Source organism: Hibiscus syriacus, unplaced genomic scaffold (assembly GCF_006381635.1).
Source record: "Hibiscus syriacus cultivar Baekdansim isolate YM2019G1 unplaced genomic scaffold, ASM638163v2 tig00001713_pilon, whole genome shotgun sequence".
NCBI classification, from domain to species: Eukaryota; Viridiplantae; Streptophyta; class Magnoliopsida; order Malvales; family Malvaceae; genus Hibiscus; species Hibiscus syriacus.
Window position 1 is genome coordinate 293,952 of NW_024061883.1, and position 16,983 is coordinate 310,934.

Genomic DNA, 16,983 nt, shown 5'->3' on the forward strand with positions numbered 1-16,983 from the left:
ATATTGTATAATTGAGACATTTACCATAAAACGCCACTATATATTCATCTTATTGCGGCTTTTTAAAAATAAACACCACTAGAATACACATATGTAGCAGTTTTTTCCCAAAAACGCCACAATATACTATTCTACTATGATAATTTTATTAAAAATGCCGCTAAAAGTGCTAATTATTGCGGCATATTCCAATAAACGTCGCAAATTTTACCATTTAGTGGTGGTGTGTTTGTAAACGCCACGAGAATTACAAAATTAGCGGCGATTATTAAAAAAAAACAACTTTAAAAATCTATTTTGCTCTAATTCATAAACGTCTATAGAGTAAAAAAAAACTGACGACAAACAAAGAAAGTATAGAATAACAAAAGAAGTAATCAGAAATATCCAAAAAAATAAAACAAAGATGAAAGTTATAAGCAGAAGTGATGATTACGTTGGTACAGTTTTATCAAACGAAGTTGTTGCCAACTGAGTTGAATTTTCCCTAATGCAAGTATTTGTGATAACCAATTTGTATTCATTTGAAGTACTCTCTGTTTGCAGGTATCCATATTCCAAAAAACCATCTAATGAAAAAAATGCAAGTCATTGTGTCATCTTTCTAGGGAAAAATTATTTTCTCAAGCTTTATTTTATATGCATACCCCAGTAGTATAATAATTAACCGTATAGGTATTTCCAGGCCAACTTAAAAATTCTCTACAAAAACAACAAAGGTTCTATCATTCAACTCCTCTTGTTTTCCATTAGGGTAAACTCTCTAAAATATCTTTACTTTTTTAACTTTGGTTTATTTGCTTTTAAACTTTCCATTAGAGTTTATGGGTTTTAGTTGTGGACGACGGACTTGTGAACTACAATTTTTTTACTCACTGTTTTATGTATATATCGCTTGGGTTCTGCATTTGTTCAACTTTTTATTTAAATTTTCAATAATAGTTTGTTATTTAGCAATCTAATTGAAAGAAGAAGACGAAACATAGATTTTTTTTAAAAAACAATTAATTGCCACGTAATACTTTCGTTAGAGGGTTAACGGAGTTATAGCTGAGGGACTTAAATCGGACATACCAATAACGTAAGGATCAAACACACTTAATTTTTAAATTGATAATCAAAGTCGATCAGACAATGTCGACAACGTCTTTCGCGCGGGCAGGGTATGAACGATACCGACTCGGGGGTTTTCTCTTTGAAATGGATTTCGAAATGTGAGGAGTCGCTACCAATCATTTAAGGTGCGATTGGGACACCATAAAAATCAGATGATTTTAATAAAACATTTTATTTTTTTATCAAAATACCAAGTTTTAAGGTCTACGAAAATCCAAAAATCAGGTTCGAGATCGATTACGCGTGAGGAAGGATTAGCACCCCCAGAATTGCCCAAAAATTGATACCTAGTTGATTACCATATATTCAAAACTAACTCCAAAGAGCAAATAATATATAGATACATAAATAATACGAACAAATATACAATATCCATACATGATAAAAATGTAAGGAAACAAAATCTAATTATGCAAAAATTAAATTATAAAAGTATAATAAACAGACAATAAAACACAATAATTAAATGAATAAAATCAAAGTACTGAAAAAGAAAGAGACATAAATAAACGATTAGAATATTAAAGCAAATAAAATGTAAATACTAAAATTAAATAAAGAAAATAAAAAAAACATAAATTTAAAAGTGAATATATTTAAATAGAAAAAATAAAATGCAATAAAAATAAAATGTTAATATCTAATTTTATTATGTATCTCGTACGTAAATGATACGAGTCATACCCCGGGGCGAATTGTCGCAAGGTCGTACATGATTCAAACATGAAATAAAACAAACAAATAAATAAAAGGTTAACAACTAGTAATTAGCGGTTAGAAAGGTTAGTTGTTAGAAAAGCTAGCGGTTAGCAGAGTCCGAAACATAATAATGCGGATCATACCCCGGATCAGGTCACCACAAGGTCGAATCAAATATTAGAAATAATAAATGAACAAATAAGTAAATAAATAAACAATGGTTAGAATGAAATAAAATAAGAGTCAGTAGTTAGCAGAGTCCGAACCATAATAATGCGGATCATACCCCGGATCGGGTCACCACAAGGCCAAATCGAATATTGGAAACAATAAATACATAAATAAATAACAATGATTAAAGTGCAATAAAATAAAAGTTAGTAGTTAGCAGAGATCAAACCATAATAATGCGGATCATACCCCGGATCGGGTCACCACAAGGCTAAATCGAATAATAGAAACAATAAATAAATTAAAAAACAATGGTTAGAATATAATAAAATAAAAATCAGTAGTTAATATGCAGTAAAATAAAAGTTAGTATTTAGAAATAAATAACGTAGCAGAATAGTGACTGAATTAAAAGTTAGTAAAATTTGCATGCATATTCGAAATAAATAAAAAATGAGTGACTCAAGTGCAACAAGACTAAAATACAGGGGGCTTATATGTGATTTTCCCCAACAGTGACCAAAGTGTGAAGTAAGCTAAAATTGGGAGGACTAATGGGTAATTTACCCATGAAATAGGTGACCAAAACGCAAAATAAGCAGACATAGGAAGGACTTACACATAATTTTCCCAAAAAAACAAATGTATTTGTTTCACTTCTCTGCCTCACGAACAGCGTCTTCCCATGCCAAGCTAAGCTCGGCCACCGCCCAATGGTGGCATTTCTCACACCGGCCACCGGGCTAGAGACCAACCCACTCCGACCTCTCACAACCACGACTGGAGAATACCCTGGACTGATCGAACGGAAACAAAACGATGACCAACAACTACTCTAAACTTTCTCCCTCCAACCATGAGTTCTCATACTCTATAGCCACCGTTTGAACCACCCTAAACCGACGACCGACAACTGACTTCCTTGACAAACGGTAACCGACCACCGACCAAGTCAACTTCACCACATTTGTGTTTAACTTAAAGAAAACAAGCATAAAAAGAGGGAGAAAAACATAAAGATCAAGGAAAAATACTCATTTTTTTATTTGTTTTCTCCACTTACAAAACGTGGGGGTGGGACTCCTCTTTCTTTCTTACTGGTTTTTCCAAAAATAGGGGGAGAAAGTTGTTTCATGCTTTTAATTGGCTTTTAAAGCACCACTAAATTACAAATGGTAATATTACAAGTTTAGTCTCTCTTTTTGTTTCCTATTTATTTTTAGGATAAAATTAGGGTATTACAATTGTCCTTCTTTGCTCGTCTGTTGTGTAAACAATGACGAAGCAAAGACAAATAATGGCCAAATTTTGTCTAGCTACGATGTTTGTATCGCATCTAGAGTTCATATTCTTTGTCTGATCGGGCGAGTTCTTCTCATTATGAACTCTTAGCTGGGGATGTCAATCCACTTTCTTCTGTGATGGAATCACCAAGGTTGAACAAGTTCTTCTCATTGTAAACTTCTTCTCCCTCTTCGGATAAGTTCTTCTCATTATGAACTCTCCATTGGAAATGTTGATCCAATGTCGAACAAGTTCTTCTCAATATGAACTTCCTCTCCCTCGTTGAATGAGTTCTTCTCATTATGAACTCTCTATTGGAAATGTTGATCCCAGGTTGAACAAGTTCTTCTTATTATGAACTTCTTCTCCCTCATTGGATGAGTTCTTCTCATTATGAACTCTCCACTGGAAACGTTGATTCCAGGTTGAATAAGTTCTTCTCATTATTAACTTCTTCTCCCTCGTTGGATGAGTTCTTCTCATTATGAACTCTCCACTGGAAATGTTGAGCCAAGGTTGAACAAGTTCTTATGATTATGAACTTCTTCTCGCTCGTTGGATGAGTTCTTCTCATTATGAACTCTCCACTGGAAATGTTGATCCAAGGTTGAACAAGTTTTTCTCATTATGAACTTCTTCTCCCTCGTTGGATGAGTTCTTCTCATTGTGAACTCTCCACTGGAAATGTTGAGCCAAAGTTGAACAAGTTCTTCTCATTATGAACTTCTTCTCCCTCGTTGGAAGAGTTCTTCTTATTATGAACTCTCCCCCTCAAGCGAAGCGTCAATAATTCAAGATTCCGTGAATCGAGATATAGGTCGAACAAGCTCTTCTCATTATGAACTTCTTCTCCCTTTGTCAGATGTGTTATTCTCATTATGAACTCTCCATTTGAAATGTTGATCGGTTTATCTTCTCTTTGAAGATTTTCAAACCTGCAAAAGATTATCATGTGTCAGTAATAGGCAAAAGTGCCCAAATAAGGATGTGGGAATGTTTAATTCCCAATCTAATGCACTTATCCGATTAATTCCTGATTTAGGGTGTTTTCTACAGGATTTTGGGATCTCTCGGCGTCTTCAGTGGTGTTGATTATTTTTTGGAATTTCTAGGCATCTTCAATTGAAATCCAGGAAAAAATTGGCATTTTTATACAAATATCACCTTAACATAAATTAATTACTTGTTAGGCACTGTTTAAGAATATTTTACGGATCTAGCAAATTTTTAAATACTTTCTATAAAATTATTCCTGCATTAAATTACACAATACAATTATATCTACCAATTACCACTTGACACTTTTTGATGCGTTTTTTACCCTTTCAAAATCCTATACGTATAGTATATTCTAGGAAAACTTTTAGGGTAAGTAATTTAAAATATAAATAATTTTATAAAATATTACGCATCATCATCATCATTTTGAAAATAATTTTGTAGAAAGGTGCGGTACATGCACTGCATAAGATTTTGAAAAAATTTTATAAAATTTTTATAACTAATATTTATCTTTCAAAATCATATGCGGTGAATGTGTCGTGCCTTTCTGCAAAATTGTTTTTCAAAATTCTAGAATATAGTATACGTATAGGATTTTGAAAGGGTCAAAAACGTATCAGAAAGTGTCAAGTGGTAATAGGTTGACATAATTGTATTGTGTAATTTAATGCATGAATAATTTTATAGAAAATATTTAAAAATTTGCTATATCCGTAAAATATCCTTAAATATTTACATTTCAGACACACTTTGAGATAATATTCCTAATCTAACACCCTTTGCAGAAAGACGCGACCCATGCACCTTCCATCCCACCGACCCAACTGACTATTCACACCATCCATCCCATCCTATAAATACCTCACTCTCAACTATTTTCACCACATCAAATCCTCTCAAAAACCAAACCTCGTTTAAATTTTATTTATAAGGTATATTTTATTATATTTAATATTTTTAGTATTTTATTTAATTATTGTATTATTTATTTTTTATTATTTTATTTAAATAATTTATTTTTTTTCAGTTATAAAATGGAAAGCGGGCTGCTTCGTTTGGATGGAAATCTGTATAAGTTAACGGAAACAATGATGTTGGATATTTGTATTGAAGCGATGACATTCTTCTAGTTGAGAGGATTGTTGTGAATGTTTATGAGTTGAGAGCATATTTATAGTCGAGAAAAAAGTTTAAAAGCGGTGCATGGGCCGTGCCTTTCTACAAAGGGTGTTAGATCGAGAATATTATCTCAAAGGGTGTGTGAAACGTAAATATTTAAGGAAAATGTGATTTTTTGGTAAAATTGCCAAAAATGCACAGTAAGCAGAAAAAAATTAACTAAAGACGCTGAGTAATCCATGTATGAAAATTTTAGCCCAAAGATGTCGAGATATCCTGGGGTCTTTAGGTGATTACTGTAGAAAATACGTTAGATGGGGAAATAATATTTGAAGCACGTTAGTTTGGGAATTAAACACTCCCTGTAGCATTATCTAGACACTTTTGCCGTCAGTAATAATTGTGTTTGAAATACCCGAAGGGATTGACCCAAAGGTCCTCAAATTTTGCTGAGATCCATTTCTTTCAATGGTGAAAAATATGGATTGATTCTTTGCTGAAGTCATGAAACGAAATCTTTGTTGACTCTTTGAATTCCTTAATGTTGCAAATTGCTGAGTTTTTGTCTTTGTTGGGTTCATCCTAGAAACGGCATTGTTCATTCTCATTGATGAGACCTAGAAAAGTCAAGTTAAAAGAAAGGTATAATTGAAAATGCTTCTAGGGAAAAATCTTAAGAATACTCACGCAACATCCCAAAAAACGTTCCTAAGAAGGAATCAAACAATTCTTTAGAAAAAATGATCCTAAGAAGAACAAAATAGTTTTTCAAAATAGACTTTACAGGAATCCTCATGAGAGGGAAATCAAAATTTATCATGTGTATGAAATGATAAAATATATGATGCAAAGATGCAAATTTATGTATGAATGAAGGTTTTCTTGGTCTGTTGGAAATTGTTGTAAGATCGATCTTCATTGCTAGAGAAGTCTTCATTCTTTTCCTATTGTGATTGTCTTCTTTATCTGTCGCACCTGAGTGTATTCTTGTGAATCTTGAATTGTGAATGGGCGCATCTTGCCTCAGTAAAAAAATAGCCCTTGATAAATTTTGCTTCTTCAAAAAGATTTATTTACAGTTATCAAGAAACCCCTAAGATTAGACTTAACTTTTTTCAAAAAAATTCATTTAAAAGCATAAAAAACCCCCCCTAAAATTAGGTTTAGTTTCTAAAAATCTTTCGTTTTCAGTTGTCATCAAGAAGCCCATAAAAATTAAGCTTAGCTACCTTCAAAAATTCATTTAAAAACATCAAGAAACCCCTGAAAAATCAGGCTTAGTTTCTAAAAACTCATTTGAAAACATCATGCCCGAAGGACTTATCATCTTGATCGAAAGACTTATAGATGACTCGAAGGATTTAAGTATCACGCTCGAAAGACTTACTGATGGCCCGAAGGACTTACTCATCAAGAAACCGTTGAAAATCAAACTTAGTTTCTTAGTTGTCAAGGAACCCCTATAAATTAGGCTTAGCTTCCTTTAAAAAATTCTTTGGAGATAATCATCAAGAAACCCCTGAAAATTAGGCTTAGTTTCTAAAAACTCATTTGAAAACATCATGTCCGAAGGTCTTATGGATGGCCCGAAGGACTTATCATCTTGCTCGAAAGACTTATAGATGACCCAAAGGATTTAAGCATCACGCTCGAAAGACTTACTGATGGCCCGAAGGACTTACTCATCAAGAAACCCTTGAAAATCAAACTTAGTTTCTTAGTTGTCAAGGAAACCCTAAAAATTAGGCTTAACTTCCTTTTAAAAAATTCATTGAAAATCATCATCAAGAAACCCCTGAAAATCAGACTTAGTTTCTAAAAACTCATTTGAAAACATCAAGAAACCCCTAAAATTAGGCTTAGTTTCTTTTTAAAATTTGCTTTGAAAATATCATGTTGTTTGGGTAACGTGCCCCCATGTTAAAGTAATGATTCTTCTTGTATTGGTTTCCTCAATTCGTGAGGTTCTGCCACTCGGAATATAACTCCCTTCATTTAAGGCCTGAGTTATGTCTTTTCCTTCTCTTATTTTCTTAAAAAATCTGTAAAAATGATTTTATGCATGAAATGTGAATGCAATATGTATCTACATGTAATTCATGATTCTCTTATATGAAAAAATGTTTATCAAAAACCCTCTTTTGACTTCCAAATAGATATCTCGATCTTCATTCACTTGATCACTCTTGTATGGAGTCTACCCCCAACATCAGCATGGTCAAACTAATCACCTGGAGCAATCATGTCTCTCCCATCTTCTATCTTTTGTTTTGCTTCTTGAACATAATTCTGGAAGAAACGTTACCTCTGTTGAATTCTTGTTGTGATCAGGTAGACGACTAGTCCCTTACAAGTCTTTGACTCGATTTTTCAATCAAAATTGTTTCTCAAGAGTCGTTGCCTAACTGCAACGTGAATGGTTCAACTCAAGGTAAGCTCTTTTTGTGTTCATCTTTCGACCCTTACACTCCAAGTGAAATGGGTCATTCACCATGTTTGTTCTGGTTTAAATCTTGTGATCTTATGACATTTGGTTTAAGTAATACCCCAAATGTGGGTAGTCTTGGCTCTCTTCGTGCCAAAATCTTAATCTCGAATGGTCTCGCTCTTGTATCGCTAATCAGTAATGTTAACAAATAGCTTGAAGGCTTCTCTTCATGACGTCACAACCAGGTGGACACTTAAGAAGTGATCATAACTGAATTTCATTTTTGCTGTGAAATGGGATATGTGTCATCTTCAACTAAGCCAATCATATGCTCTTGACAACGTCATAATGAAGTGTTAGAAGTTCTGTCATCCAGTCTTTCTGATCTCTTAAAATTATTTGCTTTTAAGAAATGCTTCATCGTTCTGGCATCGTTTGTTCTTTTTCTTTGATAGAGGCAGAATGAGTCTCACCAGCTTCAAGGACTTTTTTCACTTGATATTGTCCTATTTGAAAAAAAAATTTTCTTTTACTTTACAAATGCAAAAAAAAAAGTTGAATAAAATTCAAAAATGTTGTCATTTTCTTATGGCTCACAATCAAAACAAATTGTAAAACAAGAGTTCATTGAATATCAAATAAGTCAAAAATTTTTTTAATCCTTCAAAAATTATATACATTTGAAAAGTGTAAAGATTAATATTGATACAAGGCTTAGGATGACTTTGGGAAGGTAATGTGTTTCAGGTTAATTTTGGGAGGTAATGTGTTTCAGGTTAGCTCCTTGCGTCCTTGATTCTGTTGTTTATTGATATGATGAACCAACCGTCATGCTTCTCTTCTGGAAATGTTCACTAGTTCTCAGTCCTTGTGAGCGCATTTAGACTGTATAATACTTTATAAAGAGATGTATAAGATCATCTTCTGTGCATTGGTTGGCAATCTTCGTATTCGAGCCACTGTTTTAGGTTTTCAACTCAAAATCTCCTTTGGCTTCAAGACATCATCTAAAATTTTACGTCTTAAACCCTCATTTTATTATTTTTCCTATCATGCATTAAAAATTTTAGAAAACTAATTTTGTGAATAAAATTAACCCTGAGGGGTGGAATGAAATATGATGATAGTCTCTCCACTTAGAAGTCCATGTATGATTAGAAGGGACTTTTCAGGCATGTAATGTAGGCTAGGGCTCATGGTTATGAAAGAAATGGATAAATTGGCCCAAACAAGTGTTTAAGGGTTAACGAAACAAGGATCATCTCATAATGTTATCTTTAATATTATCTTGCTCAACTTGAATCTGCTCGTCTGTCTTTTATTCTATTTTTATTTTGTTTTGGTGTTCTCTAATCTTCTGGCGAATTGATTCTAGATCTTTGAACCGCTCATCTTGAAGAGTTGGATCTGTCTATTTTCTTCTTTTTGGTTTTTTTTCTTTTTTTCCTCTTTTTCTTCTATTTTTTCCTTTTTTTCTCTTTTTCTTCTATTTTTTCCTTTCTTTTCTCTCTCTTTCTCTATTCTTTTTCCTTTTCCTTTTTTCGCTTTTTTCTTTTTTTTCTTTTTTCTTTTTTGATATTTTTTATCTTTTTTTGCTATATTTTTTCTTCTTTCTCTCTCTGTCGTCAACACGATTTAATCTTCAAGTGCTTCGTATTTGGTCTACCTCACGATATCATGTTATTTCTCACTTTATTTTATCATGACTTGATTCTATAGCAAAATCTGGATTAATGATATTCACTCATGCGAGTAGATGTCATTCAACTTTGCCCCCCAATGTGGAGGGTGATCCTTGGTTAGGATTGAATCATAAAAAACAATACTATAGGCTCAAAATGGGACACAAGGGATATATATATATATATATATTCGAAAGGATAAATGAAATAAAGACATTTATCATCTCATACATGGAAGTCTTCGTAAAAGAGGTATCCCCAGGGGGACGAGTATTCAAGATTAACCTTATTTACATGAAAACAATGTAATTAATGTATGATAGAATTATTTGAATGATTCCCTTTATTTATTATTCTTCCATTCGCTCATAATATGCCCCAATTATTAGAATTCTCCTGCAAAAACTTGATCTGCAACACTCCATCTTGTCTTTCTTGGAGGAAAGGTCTTCATTATGCCCCCTAGGATTTATTGAGGTTGAGAACTGAATATTGGTTTTTGTGTAGGAAGGGAAATGTGTGGCTTTAAAGTCATAATTCTGAAAAAAAAAGTAATGTTATGGAAAAGTTATTTTTGTCTGGGAAGGTAAAAATACAGATTTTAATCCCTCAGCGATGTCAAAGTTCGGTCTTTTGTTATTTCGAGTAAGGAATCAATCAATGATTCTTTCGGCTTTGGACAGAGCATGGAAGGTCTAATCTTGCCACTTGTCAAAGATCTATAATTAATGAAGTAGCAAAAGAACCTTTAATTCATTTGATATTCAAATAATTACAAGATTAAAACTTGATTTATTGTTCATAACCTAAAAAATGTCATAAGTTCAATCAATAAAATATTTATGGAGTATGCAAAGAACAAAACACGTTCAAATAGAACAAAGCCAATGCCATAAAGCCTCACGGTGGGTGGAAAACCTTTTTCTTAATTGGCCCCAGAATATCTCATTACGAGTTAAAGGTCAATACCCACGGTCAAACAAAATCTGGACCTTACTTCTCAGTGCCCCACGAATCTCGACGACATGCTTCGAACTTCAGACGGTGCTAACATCACGTCCATAACTCTCAATCCTCTTTTGGTACGAATGGGGTGACTCCTTCTTACCTTAAAACTTCTATCATGGGACTCTCCGTAAGTTATTCCTCGGATCCGTGATTAATGCATGGTGAGATGCAATGTATACCATGTAATGCACAATGTATATATGCTAATGCAAAGATGTACATGCAAATAAAGAATGGGCATGCAAAATGTGAAATGCAAATGCAACAAGGAATTGGTCCCAAAAATAACTGTTCCTTGAACAATTCTTGAAAAACCGACAATGTCTCACTACACTGGGGAAGTGAAAATCTGGTCCATCTATAAGTTTCCTAGCTCATTCGAGCATCTGGGTACTGCATCATCTTCAAAGCTTCTACTTTATCTTCTACTTCCAAAATTATTTCAAGCTGGTTCGTGATCTTCAACTGTTGGCTTCATTGTCGAATCATCTTGAGTCCACCTTTTTATCTCAGTAGGTAGTTATCTAGCTTGTCTCCTTAGTAGGTAGACTCCTTCTTGACACTACTCGATTTATATAGAACATCTTCGAAATCCTACTGATCCCAATGAAAGGCATTGATGTGGCATTTTTTTAAGAACCATATAAACAACCAGTTATTTAAGGATCAATACCTTTGAATGATATGTCATGTTCATGCAAAAATGCAACAAGACCAGACAAAAAAGAAATCAATGTTAGTAGAAACAAGACAAAAAGATCAAGTTAGTTGAAATGATTAGTCCAAGAAATGTAATCTTAGCAAAAATAATTAAATACAACTCAAAGCTTAGACTAAAAGAAAATTAAAGCATACAAAGAAAATTAATAATCCTAACCCCATGCGTTCTAGCTCTCCAAGGTTATCAACATGGCTCTAGCGGGTAGGTCTATTAAATTATCTATGTGGTGGGGTCCTAGAAAAGGTTCTCAAGCCATCTTTAGAACCTACTAAGGTTGCCTCCGATTCTGGCCCATTACAGACTTGCGAATCGGATTCGGCTTAAGGGATCACACCACTAATAGTGTATCTAGGAACTGATATCCAAATAGGCAACTTAGGATGCTTTCCAGAGATACTTTATCAGACTCACACAAGGAATCCCAATGCTCCTCGTGAGGTGTGACGTTTCTTCCTACTTAGGTAAACCGGGATGTAGCTGGATTTAGAGATATGACATGCAACAATCTTAAATAATTTCACGGAAGTGTAAGCATTAACCAAGAGAAAATCTAATTTTCTTTTGAAATAAAATAATAAACCGTAAATTAAATAAGATCGAACTCGTAATTTCAAAATCATAAATATAGGGTAACCAACTCATGGCTCGACTCTCAATTTGTTTTAAAAACAAAAATTCCCAACGGAGTCGCCAACCTGTCGACACCATTTTTCGCCCGGGCGGGGTATGAACGATACCAACTCGGGGGGTTTTCTCTTTGAAATGGATTTTGAAATGTGAGGAGTCGCCACCATCATTTAAGGTGTGATTAAGACACCATAAAAACCATGTGATTTTAATAAAACATTTTATTTTATCAAAATACCAAGTTTTAAGATCTACGAAAATCCAGAAAATAGGTTCGGGAGTCGGTTACACGTGGGGAAGGATTATCATCCCCACAAACGCCCAAAAATTGGTACCTACTTGGTTACCCTATATTTAATATTGGAAATTTTGAGTTCGATCTTTATTTAATTTGAAAATCATTATGGATGCAAAGTTAAAAAGGGTATCCGTTTATTGAGACTGATAGCATTCGCTCCCAAACGTAAATGCATGAGGTGAGTTATTGTGTCTAATAACCGAATATTGCATCGTTTTTAGAAAACATGATGTGGTCTTTAAAAAAGATGTCGCCCTATTTTGGAAATCACCAGTAGTCACCCCCAGAGCATGATGACGGGAGATATATTATTAATTCCTTAATAAGTGAACAGTGCCTTAGAGTTAAAAAATACGATCAAACAAAATTTTATTTATCCTAATTAAGCTAAGGTAAATTAAAGGTTTTTTCTAGCTTAAGGTGTCAAATTATAAAAATTATGGAACATAGGCGCTCAAACCTAAAAACATAGGCTCTAATATTAGTCATATTTGATTTTAACCAATTATCGAGTTGAATAATCGAGATGGTCATTCAAGCATTTAAGCGAGGACCAACTTGAATTATCCCCTAAATTAAAAGAACTAGCGTGTAATTTTGGATATTTGTATTTTTTCCTATAACATAAATTTCCATTTAAAAACATGCATTGCATCATTTGAATTAGAACCAATTACTTAGCACTAAAATAGTTTTGATTCATTTCAAACTCTCATTTTGTTCGAACGTCGTATTAGAGTGAAACACTTCGATTAAGTGCTACTTTCCACGCCCGTTCTACAAATGCAGTTCTTGAAAATATTCGGGTAAAAAGGCATTAAAATGAATGAAACAAACATTTTGTGTAATTATTCAAAACTTATTCCAAAGAGCAAATAATATATACATACATAAATAATACAAACAAATATATAATATCCATACATGATAAAAATGTGAGGAAACAAAATCTAACTATTTAAAAATTAAATTATAAAAGTAAAATAAACTGACAATAAAACACGATAATTAAATGAATAAAATTAAAGTACTGAAAAAGAAAGATACATAAATAAACGATTAGAATATTAAAGAAAATAAAATGTAAATATTAAATTAAATAAAAAAGCATAAATTTAAAAGTGAATATAATTAAATACCAGAAATAAAATGCAATAAAAATAAAATGTTAACATCAAATTTTATTATGTATCCCGTACCGTAAATGATGCGAGTCATACCTCGGGGCGAATTATCGCAAGGTCGTACATGGTTCGAACATGAAATAAAACAAACAAATAAATAAAAGGTTAACAACTAGTAATTAACGGTTAGAAAGGTTAGTTGTTAGAAAAGTTAGCGGTTAGCAGAGTCTGAATCATAATAATGTGGATCATACCTCGGATCGAGTCACCACAAGGTCGAATCAAATATTAGAAGTAATAAATAAACAAATAAATAAATAAAAATGGTTAGAATGCAATAAAATAAAAGTCAGTAGTTAGCAGAGTTCGAACCATAATAATAGGAATCACAACCCAGATCGGGTCACCACAAGGCCGAATCGAATATTATAAACAATAAATACATAAATAAATAAATAATAACAATTATTAAAGTGCAATAAAATAAAAGTTAGTAGTTAGCAGAGTTCGAACCATAATAATGCGGATCATACCCTGGATCGGGTTACCACAAGGCCGAATCGAATAATAGAAACAATAAATAAATAAATAAACAATGGTTATAATATAATAAAATTAAAATCAGTAGTTAATATGCAGTAAAATAAAAGTTAGTAGTTAGAAATAAATAACATAACATAATAGTGATCGAATTAAAAGTCTGTAAATTTTGCATGCATATTCGAAATAAATAAAAAATGAGTGACTGGAGTGCAACAGGACTAAAATACAGGGGGCTTATACGTGATTTTCTCCAACAGTGACCAAAGTGTGAAGTAACGCTAAAATTGGGAGGACTAATGGGTAATTTACCCATGAAATAGGTGACCAAAACGCAAAATAAACAGACATGGGAAGGACTTACACACAATTTACCCAAAAAACAAATGTATTTTTTTCACTTCTCTGCCTCACGAACAGCGTTTTCCCAGGCCAAGCTAAGCTCGACCACCGCCCAATGGTGGCATTTCTCACACCGGCCACCGGGCTAGAGACCAACCCACTCCAACCTCTCACAACCCGGACTTGAGAAGAGCCTGGACTGACCGAACGGAAAGAAAACGACGACCAACAACTACTCTAAACTTTCTCCCTCCAACCATGAGTTCTCATACTCTGTAGTCACCGTTTGAACCACCCTAAACTGACAACCGACAACTACTCATACTCCTCTCCGACGTATGACGACTGACCACCGACCATGTTAACTTCAACACATTTGTGTTTAAGTTAAAGAAAACAAGCATGAAATGAGGGAGAAAAATATGAAGATCAAGGAAATAGACTCTTTTCTTATTTGCTTTCTCTACTTACAAAACATGGGTGATTTAACTAAACTGACACCATTTAACCGAAGTTATCCCTTTCTAACACTGTTTAACCAATATTTCCTGAAATAGCACCCTTTTGGCTGAGGTGGCACAAAGGTGCATCCTCGGGGACGCGCTTTACCTGGGTTTATGCTGAGTCGGATGCCACGCGGGAAAGGCGCATCCTTGGGGACGCACTTTCACGGGATTTTGCTGAGTCAGATGCCATAAGGGTAAGGCACATCCCCGGGGACGCACTTTTCATTAATTGTCATAAATACCCATCCATTTTTTCCTCAACTACCCCTTCCTCCTCCCCTATATAAACCCCTTCAACCCCCCTCATTCTTCACACCAAAATCATTTTTATTAATTGTTATATTTTATATTAATATAATCATTATATTTTATATTAATATAATTATATAAATATTATTTTTTATTAAAATAATATTTATATAATTATTATTTATTTAAATTTATTACTTAATTATTATTTGTGCTAATTATATTTTTTTGTCTACAATTATAATGGAAAGTGAAATGCTGCTGTGATTGGATGCAAACCATATCTCCAGACATTTTAGTGATATGGTAATATTTTTTTTATAATTAATGTTAATATTTATTATTATTTTTAATTTAAATTTATCATGAATTTATATTAATTACAAATTTTTATAATGCATATAATTTAGGAAAATGATCGTATTTTAGAGACATTTATTAAAAACCCACGTATACCGACACCGCAATGTATTTTACCATATTTGTCTTCTGACGGGTTCGGGTTTATTGCAACAATTATTGGCGGTTGCAAACTCGAACCTGTCCTAATTTCTGTATTGAATGAGAGGTGGAGGCCCGAGACACACACATTTCATCTTCCATGTGGAGAGGCTGTAATTATATTGGAGGATGTCTCTATGCATCTGGGGCTTCCCGTCGATGGAAATATTATGTGTGGTATGGCGGATGGTGATTGGCAATCAATGTACATGGAGTATCTTGGAGCTGCTCCGCCAGAGTTTAATGGAGGTAGAATAGCTTTATCTTGGTTGAAAGCTAATTTTGAAGTTTTGAATGAAAATGCTTCAGATGATCAAGCAAAGGCATGTGCTCGAGCTTATATTCTACGAATAATTAGAGGAATATTGATGCCTGACAAATCTCGCAACCATGTGCATTGTATGTGGTTACGTCATCTATTGATTTTGATGAAGCTGGAAGATATAGTTGGGGCACTGCAATTTTGGCATTTCTCTTTAAAGAAATGTGTCGTGCAACGAATTATAAAAAACTGCTATCGGTGGATGTCTCCTGCTTCTGCAATCATGGCGTGGTTCCGCATGCCTTTCTTATGCCCGATCGTCAATGAACCATACGTATTCCCCTTATTATTGAGGTAATTTTTGAACTAAATTTTGATTTAAATATTTTTAATTAAATAGGGTGATATTTAGTTTATATTATATTTCACATGTGGTCGATGAAAAGAAAGAACCATAGAGATATACCTATTAGACTATAGGAAATCCGTTTACTTATTGATACAAAAGCTGGATCTGAGGTATGTTTTGAAATCTGTTTAAATATGAATATTTTAATTTAAAATGCTAGATATAATTAGAATATTATATTTATTTGAATTGAATATTTATATTTCAGTTTCAGTGGATACCTTATGGGAGCGATGAAGTAAAGGCTTGCATCCCACCCCACCTTAGTGAGTCATTAGATGTTTGGATGTCAGTTGTACCTCTTATATGTTATGCTATTGTTGAGTGGCATCCAGTTGATCGCGTGCTCCGTCAGTTTTGTTGTACGCAATATATTCCTAGAGCACCTAGGAATTTAGATGACATGCATAGTATAACAGACGAGGAAAGAAAGAGGTCAACTGGGTGGTGAGACACAGAGATTGGATTGCGCTTTGGGAGAACCGGTATGCACAGTTGGCCCCTCGACAATTTTACGCTGAAATTGGTCATATGGTTACAGATAACTATATGGACTGGTTTAATAAAAATAGAAAGTCATTTCTACTTTCGGTGGAAGCACGAGGGGTTTGCATTCCTAGGCGCCGAGAAAGACGTCTACCATCTCAATATCATCGTCCCCCGACTCGTGGATGGAGAGAAGGCGCTACCGGTTCTGCATCAGTCCCACCACAATATCCCTATCCACCGATGATGATGCCACAGGGGTACATGCCCAACCCTCCAGTTTAGATGCCATCTCCTCATGGGTATATGTCAAGCCCACCAGTTCATATGCTATCTCGTAGGGTTACATTCCTAGCCCGCTAGGTTTTATGCCTAGCCCGCCAGGTTACATGCCTAGCCCGCAGGGTTT